The sequence below is a fragment of the Haematobia irritans genome, chromosome 3 (assembly GCF_050003625.1).
Source record: "Haematobia irritans isolate KBUSLIRL chromosome 3, ASM5000362v1, whole genome shotgun sequence".
NCBI classification, from domain to species: domain Eukaryota; kingdom Metazoa; phylum Arthropoda; class Insecta; order Diptera; family Muscidae; genus Haematobia; species Haematobia irritans.
In genome coordinates, this window is record NC_134399.1 from 230979834 (window position 1) to 230988179 (window position 8346).

General features: G+C 35.6%; 1 long non-coding RNA gene across 1 annotated transcript; it reads left to right on the forward strand.

The window, feature by feature from the left end:
* The first annotated feature begins 6787 nt into the window (after positions 1-6787).
* Positions 6788-7369, forward strand: LOC142231660 (uncharacterized). Its single transcript, XR_012720851.1, has 2 exons — positions 6788-7098; positions 7156-7369. It is a non-coding gene; the product is annotated as an uncharacterized LOC142231660 (long non-coding RNA).
* Positions 7370-8346: the final 977 nt, after the last annotated feature.

Here is an 8346-nt window from a genome sequence, read left to right on the forward strand (position 1 = left end):
GTGGGTATTAATATCGAGTTTGAGGCCGGTGGTAAGATGACATTAGGGCTGTTTTGGTTTAGCACTGGGGGCTAATCACGGCATTCGATATCGAATTCATAATCGTATCGAAAAAATTGTCGATACGATTAAAAGTTTGGATCACGGGATTCGATCGAAATTTGATGCAATTTCTCAAGCGTTGGCAACAGCAAAAAACGAAGCAGAACAAAATGAAATGACAAAATTAAGTTAGCGTCACAAAATAGAATGTAGAAAAAAACATATTTTTGGAGGTTTCAAAATAAATGGTAGGAGATGAAAATAAAAAATTCCTTCCTAATTGGATGATGAGATGAATATAAAATAATTCGGCGAAAAATAAGGAATAAAAGTGCACATTGTTATTGGTGTAAGTACATGGGTTTGAAATGGTGTGCACTGTTATAAAGTCACCTTTTGCATGTCAACGTCAATTCTATCACTTTACAATTGTCTGCCGTCTTAAAACTTTTTGCGAGTGGAAGCCTTCAATATTCACTATTCTTACAAGATGGTCCAGAAGCGTTATGTTGTCACAGAATGGTACGGTATTTGCTTGAGCACAATCTCTTGGATATCGATCTAGCATGTTCACTTTATATATAGTTCTTTGCCATATATAGTTCGCTGCCAATTACCAATTTCTGTTTAACTTTTATTGGAGTTGCATTAGTCCTAAATATTCAAAATATGTTCATTATATGTAAATTTACTACAAACTAGCAACAATTCGAACTAAAACTAATATATTTACTATTCCTATATGGCGAAAACAATGCAAAACAAGTAAGGAAAGTCTAAAGTCGGGCGGGGCCGACTATATTATACCCTTCACCACTTTGTAGATCTAAATTTTCGTTACCATATCACATCCGTCAAATGTGTTGGTGGCTATATATGAAGGTTTGTCCCAAATACATACATTTAAATATCACTCGATCTGGACAGAATTTGATAGACTTCTACAAAATCTATAGCCTTAAAATTTGTCAGAACCGATTTCAACCAAATTTGGCACGCATAGCAACAATGCTAATTCTACTCCCTGTGCAAAATTTCAACTAAATCGGAGCAAAAAATTGGCCTCTGTGGTCATATGAGTGTAAATCGGGCGAAAGCTATATATGGGAACTATATCTAAATCTGAACCGATTTCAGTCAAATTTTGCACACTTAACTGCACTACTAATTGTACTCCTAGTGCAAAATTTCAAACAAATTGGGCCAAAACTCTGGCTTCTAGGACCATATTAGTTCATATCGGGCGAAAGATATATATGGGATCTAAATCTGAACCGATTTCAATCAAAATTTGCATACTTGACTATACTACTAATTGTACCCCTAGTGCAAACTTCCAAGAAAAATCTGGCTTTTGAGGCCATATAAGCCCATATCGGGCAAAAGATATATATGGGAGCTATATCTAAATCTGAACCGATTTCAATCAAATTTTGCACTCTTGACTACACGACTAAGTGTTATGTTTGTACAAAATTTCAAGCAAATCAGTATAAAACTCTTGCTGCTGGGTCCATATTAGTCCATATCGGGCGAAAAATATATATGGGAGCTATATCTATATCTGAACCGATTTCTTCCAAAATCAATAGGGTTCTATTCCGACCCAAATTAGGAACATGTGCCAAATTTGAAGGCGATTGGACTTATTGCGACCTAGACACAAAAATGTGTTCACAGACGGACATGGTTATATCGACCCAGGGACCCACCCTGAGCATTATTGCCAAAGACACCATGTGTCTATCTCGTCTCCTTCTGGGCGTTACAAACATATGCACTAACTTATAATACCCTGTTCCACAGTGTGGCGCAGGGTATAAAAACAAGTGAAAAATGTTTTACGATTGCAATTTACCAATCGAAAAAATTGTCGATCAAATGACTCCCGTGATGCGAAAAATTTAGATTTCAATCAAAAGTTCTCCATATCGAATGCCGTGATTAGCCCCCTGGATGCAACATTTATATGGGCTATCCTGGACATTTTATCCAGAACATCTCATCAGTGCAATCAGAGAGTATAAAAATACAAGAGGACGAACATTTCTCTCCTACAAAAAAAACAAATGTCAACCGTATAGATGTCGCACAATGCCTGCAGCCGACGTTGCGGTCGAAGCGCTCTTTTGATAAATTGTTTATATAGGCATCTGCAGTTATAATTTTAAATTGTCTGCCAAAAAATTTAATAGAATGAAAGTATTTACATAAATGAACATTTGTTATTACAAAGTAGGTTCTAAATCCTATTTTCCTTACGTTTCTTAAAGTCGGCAGGGAACTGAACTGGGTGACGCCGACGCAAACTGTATGATATTTGAGAGAAGCGTCGACAATAACTGCATGATATTAGATAAATTTTCCTCATGACTGCCACCTACCGACGCAGTTTCGCTTGACAGTTTCGTTCTCTTGTTTTTTTTTATACTCTTTGGTGCAATCAAAGATAATTGAGAAGAAGATGCAGTCTTGTCATAGCAAAACTGAAGCACCAGAGGACTCTGCCAAAAAAATATCATAAAGTTTGCGTCGACGTGTCTCTCAAATGTACTGCCGTTTGCGTCGGAAAATATCATAACATTTGTGTTTTTCATAAATTTCTGAATAAAAACCTACAAAAGCAACACCAAAACGATTGTAGAAAATTAAAATAAAACGCATGTGTATTTTAAAGCGAATATAATGAATATTTTATGTGAATATTGGCGTTTTGAATTTATTCCTGGGCAGAGCTGCTTTGGAAAAAATTGACAAATAAAACAATTTTTTCTCATAGCCCTCTACACCTTGACATTTGTTTTCTCTTTGTAAGAGCACAATGCTTAATCTTGTTATACTCAATTATCTTTGGTGCAACATAGATTAACTAGACTATAAGATATAGCTTTGTGCTGTGGAAATGAGAGAACAGCTGTCAAACTTGTTGGGGGCGCTAGTGTACACCATTAAACTCTCTTTGCGCAATTTTAAAGCCAGCGCAGAACAGCGCGGCGTAGATAAATACCATAGCGTACATGGACGTAACATTCGAATCAATGGGTGTACATACAAAATGAATATTCAAAAAATGTTCACTTCAGTTTGGAAGCTATATCTAAATCTGAACCGATTTCAACCAAATTTGGCACGCATAGCTACAATGCTAATTTTACCCCCTGTGCAAAAATTCAACTAAATTGGAGTAAAAAATTTTCCTCTATGGTCATATGACTGTAAATCGGACGAATGATATATATGGGAGCTATATCTAAATCTGAACCGATTTCAATAAAATTTGGCACACTTGACTTTACTACTAATTGTACTTCTAGTGCAAAATTTCAATCAAATTGGGGTAAAACTCTGGCTTTTGGGCCCATATAAGTACATATCGGGCGAAAGATATATATGGCAGCTATATCTAAATCTGAACCGTTTTTTTCAAAATAAATAGCGATTGTCTTTGTCCCAAAAAACGACCCCAAGCCAAATTTGAGGACGATTGGATTTGAACTGCGACCTGTACTTTGCACACAAAAATACATGAACAGACAGACAGACAGACGGGCATCGTTAAATCGACTCAGAATTTAATTCTAAGACGATCGGTATACTAAACGATGGGTCTCAGACTTTTCCTTCTTGGCGTTACATGCAAATGCACAAACTTATTATACCCTGTACCACAGTAGTGGTGAAGGGTATAAAAAATATTTAATAGTATACTCCCACATTGAGGCAAATTGGTCTAATATTGAGGCTTTTCAATATTCTGTGAATGAAGGAAAATGTAATTTCCCAATATCTAGCAACACATCAAGGATTCTACCAAACAGTAAAACATCCAACAGTAGAATTCTACTAACTTTGACAACCGTGTGCGCCAGCTCAATCTGGTGGGTGGGTTATACGCAAAAGTGGTCCAATATGGTCCATTGACATAGCATCTGACTTACATCAATAGCAACTACTTATAGAATGTTTCAAGTCCGTAGATTTTTTCCTTCGGAAGAAGCATGATTTAAACACATGGACGGAAGGGCTTTGCTAGATTGACTTTGTGTTTCACCACGATCTAAAATATCTATACTTTATGGGCTGTGAGACCACAATTTTGTTGTGTTAATCCATCCATCCTATGGTAATGATCGAAGGTACTCTAGAAAAGTGAGACAACGAAAAATTTAACTGTTAGTTCCATATATTAAAAAAATATTTAATAGTATACTCCCACATTGAGGCAAATTGGTCTAATATTGAGGCTTTTCAATATTCTGTGAATGAAGGAAAATGTAATTCTTGAATATCGAATATGAAAAAATTAGATTAGTTGACAAGACAACATTTGCCTCTTGTGTCAAATAAAAATGAAATTCGAGAGAGGCAGCAGAGACTCGAAGCTGATAAACAAACAAAAGCGGCAAGACATTTTAGATAAAAAATGAAGCAAACGGCATGATTTTAGATAATTTAAATTTATCTCAGCTCCTCAATGCCCTCTGTTATGAAAGTTCTGAAAACCAACTTCGCCATCTTATTATCTAATTTATCTATGGGTGCAATTTGCGTCGGTGTTGCCAGATTGCATTTTGATAAAGTTATTCACAATAGCAATTTATTGTGACTAATTTATCGAATGTCTGTCTTTGTAACGTCTTATGCGCTTTACAGTTATCAGTTATTCCGGACGACAGTGCTCGTGTCGAACATATCCCATATATTGTGCACATTATAAGTTAAATCCGAAGGCATAATCGATACTGCTGCATGTTTATGGGATCGATAACACATTTACCGATTATTTAGTCATCGCCGACAAGTCGTATCGATCCGACACTCTGCAAGATTCTTTACGAACACTGACATTACGTCCGGAATAACTGATATTCTGTAAAGCGCATTAGACGTTCGGATAAACACTCCGACAGAGGTTCGTCTATTGGTTGTGTGTTCGTTCAAGTTTTGCCCTTACACTGCACGAACAAATGTGATGACAACATGAAAAAATAAGAAGAAGCATAAACAAACAATAGGGCTGTTTTCTTTTAGCACTGGATACCCTAAGCCGTGAAGGACTAAAAGAAAACAGAGTACTCGCTTATCCAGAACATCTCCAAAAATATGCAACACTGTCATCAGCTGTTTAAAAACAATCACAGAAAAGAAGTTAAATCTTACATTTTTAATATATGAAATGCTCCAATTTGTAATAAATATTTACTGCTGCGATTATTTATAACACTGTACCACTTTGAATTTCATGTTTTTTTGATAAATTAGTCACAATAAGTTGCTATTGTGAATCACTTTATCAAAATACAATCCGGCAGCATCGGCGCGACTTGCACTGATGAGTTGTTCTGGATAGAACACCAGTGCAACAACGATGTTCTGGATAGCCCATACAAATGTTGCATCCAGTGATAAAAGAAAACAACCCTAATGAAGTTGTATGAAGATTTATGGGTGGAACCATTTTTTACTGAAAAAATGGAAGAAAATAATAAAGAAAAATCCGGGTATATGTGTCAAAACAATGATTCCTGAAGTAATCCACATTTAATATATTACAAATTACTTGATGAATTTAAAAGTACTTGTCGCCTGGTTTCCAATTGATTGGAAGTGGAACTTTTCCACGTTTTCGCTACAATACTGGTTTAGATTTATATATTCTTTAATTTTCAACCAGAATTGGCGATCCATCTTTATGCTATCGGATTTGTCGCCGCAACGTGTTGTGTCGCAGGGTTTATCCGACCGTATAAGGTGCCATTTACAATGTGTCCAATCGATACGACAATTCATTGATGACTAAATAATCGGTAAATGTGTTATCGATCCCATAAACATGCAGCAGTATCGACTATGCCTTCGGACTTAACTTATGATGTGGCCAATATATGGGATATGTTCGACACGACCACTGTCGTCCGGATAAACTTATAGTCTACAGCCCAGCCATACCATACGTCTGATGGTAAAATGTGTCACTTTCAGAGAATGAAGCCGCCGAGTCGCGCCGCCGATTCAGTCATCTCATCTCGACTCAAATTTAGCCGCCCATTAATCAATAATATTAGTTTAAATCAAAAACTTTATTAATAATTGTAGTAATTTTAGTCAAAATGTTGACCCTTTCACCCCCAATCAATCTATTTCAAAGTGTTATAATAATTTTGCAAAAATTTACCTCAGAAAATTTTAATGAAATGTAAATTTGATTGTAAGATTGGTTGTACAACTAAACTCATTACCATTCGAATAACTTCAAATTGATTTTATAATGGATAATTGTCCGCCGCCGAAGATACTTATTTATATCGGCTCAACCGTCAAGCCGCCGGATGCAAAAATTTAATGTCAGCCGCCGTCGACAAAAATGGGTCGGCTTCATTCTCTGGCCACTTTATTCCATTTGGAAAGTCAACAATTGTTCACCAATATACCTTTTACAATTTTAAGGCCGATATGCACCTCTAGCGAAAAATTTCATTCCCATAAGAAATGCATTGTTATTTATGCTAACGAAATTTTCGGTAGCGTTCAATTTCGTAAGCTGGTACGCACCTCTAATGAAAATAACAGGGTTGTCAAAAGCATATTTTGGCAGCAAACATTTAATTTATTACAATCATTGTGTGCGTAAAAGTCTGTAAATAATAAACAATTTATTTGAGGAATATTTGGAACATATATTAACAATTTTTAAAAGCGATTAGCTGGTTTAAAATTTGTGTACACAGCCCTGTTTTTGTTGTTGCAGACTTCAATAAATTTTTGCTACCGAAAATTTCGCTAGAGGTGCATACCGGCCTTTAAGCGAAATAACTACCCTGCCAGCATTTCAAAGTTCTATTTCAACCTCATCGTTACCACAGACTCGTAAATGTCACTTCAACCATCATGAAAAGGTACATCAAAAAGTACATGCAAGTAATTTGCCATCCCTACTGTTAAAAAAGGCATTTTTTTTTGTGAAACGCCAAGCGCAACCAGCTTGTTATATTTTAATTAAATAAAAACGAAAATAAAGTTCTGAAAACATAGATTATACGCTTAAAATTGTGAAAGGTATATTGGTGAACAATTTGGTGATTTTCCAAATGGAATAAAGTGATTGTTTTTCAGATATTTTACAGACACGCTGCCTCCATGGAATAAAAACACTGGTTGATAGACGCAGCAACATGTAACTCGCTACTTGTAATTCAACATCATCATTAATGCCAAAAATTATGTTAAATGTAATGTGATAGTGGTATAAATGTTATATTTTTAAGAATTTGTAAATGTTTAATCAAATTAATAAATATCTAAACAAACGTGTTTTACTCGACCACAATGATTCTTTTACAACTATCTTAAAATGCACTTTTTCTGATTGTTTGGAGGGTCCCTTATTGGGGTCGTTCTAAATTGATCTATAAAGGCACCTAATAATTGCATTCATGCGAAACATTTTTGTAGTAACTTGGCGTGGTACAACTTCTCAATAGTGACGGCGCTTTTCCGACGAGTTTTTGATGTCGTATATGATTGTTTTCGACGTAGTGGGGATTCTCAAAAGAGTCCCCAAATTCAAAAAATGTTGGCAGGGTATGCACTTCATTATCGATTTTATTTAAATAAATTATAAGAAGCTAGTTACGCTTGGTGTTTCACAAAATATAAAATGGCTCTTGTAACAATAGTGATTGGAAAATTCTTTCATGTAAATTTTATACTTTTCTAACGCCTTCCCCATCACATTTGGCGATTGTTGCAATGTCACTTACGAGTGATTGTACTCATGCGATGCTTTTTTGTAGTAACTTGGTGTGGTACAACTTCTCAATAATAAGGGCGCTTTTCCGACAAGTTTTGGATATCGTATACGACTGTTTTCGATGTGGTGGTGATTCTCAGAATCGCCGTCTAATTCAAAAAATATTGGCAGGGTATAGACTGTTTCAAGTACTACTATAATCACTGCCAACATTTTTTGAATTTGACGGCGCTTCTGAGAATCCCCACGTCGAAAACAGTCGTATCCCAATAAACACAAGCATTGGAGAAATGCTTATATTCAATACGCATTCAAACATTGTTTGAATGCGTATTGAATATAGAATTAGATTAGAATTCAATTTGAGAAATTGTTGAGAAAATCGCGTTCTCAACAAACACCCGACATTACCCTCAACAGCTTTTCAAAATTCATATACATACACATTTAACATAATTTTTTGCATTAATAAAAGAATGATGTTGAGTTACAAGTAGCAAGTTACATGTTGCAGCGTCTATCAGCCAGTGTTTTTATTCTCGTTGGAGGCAGCG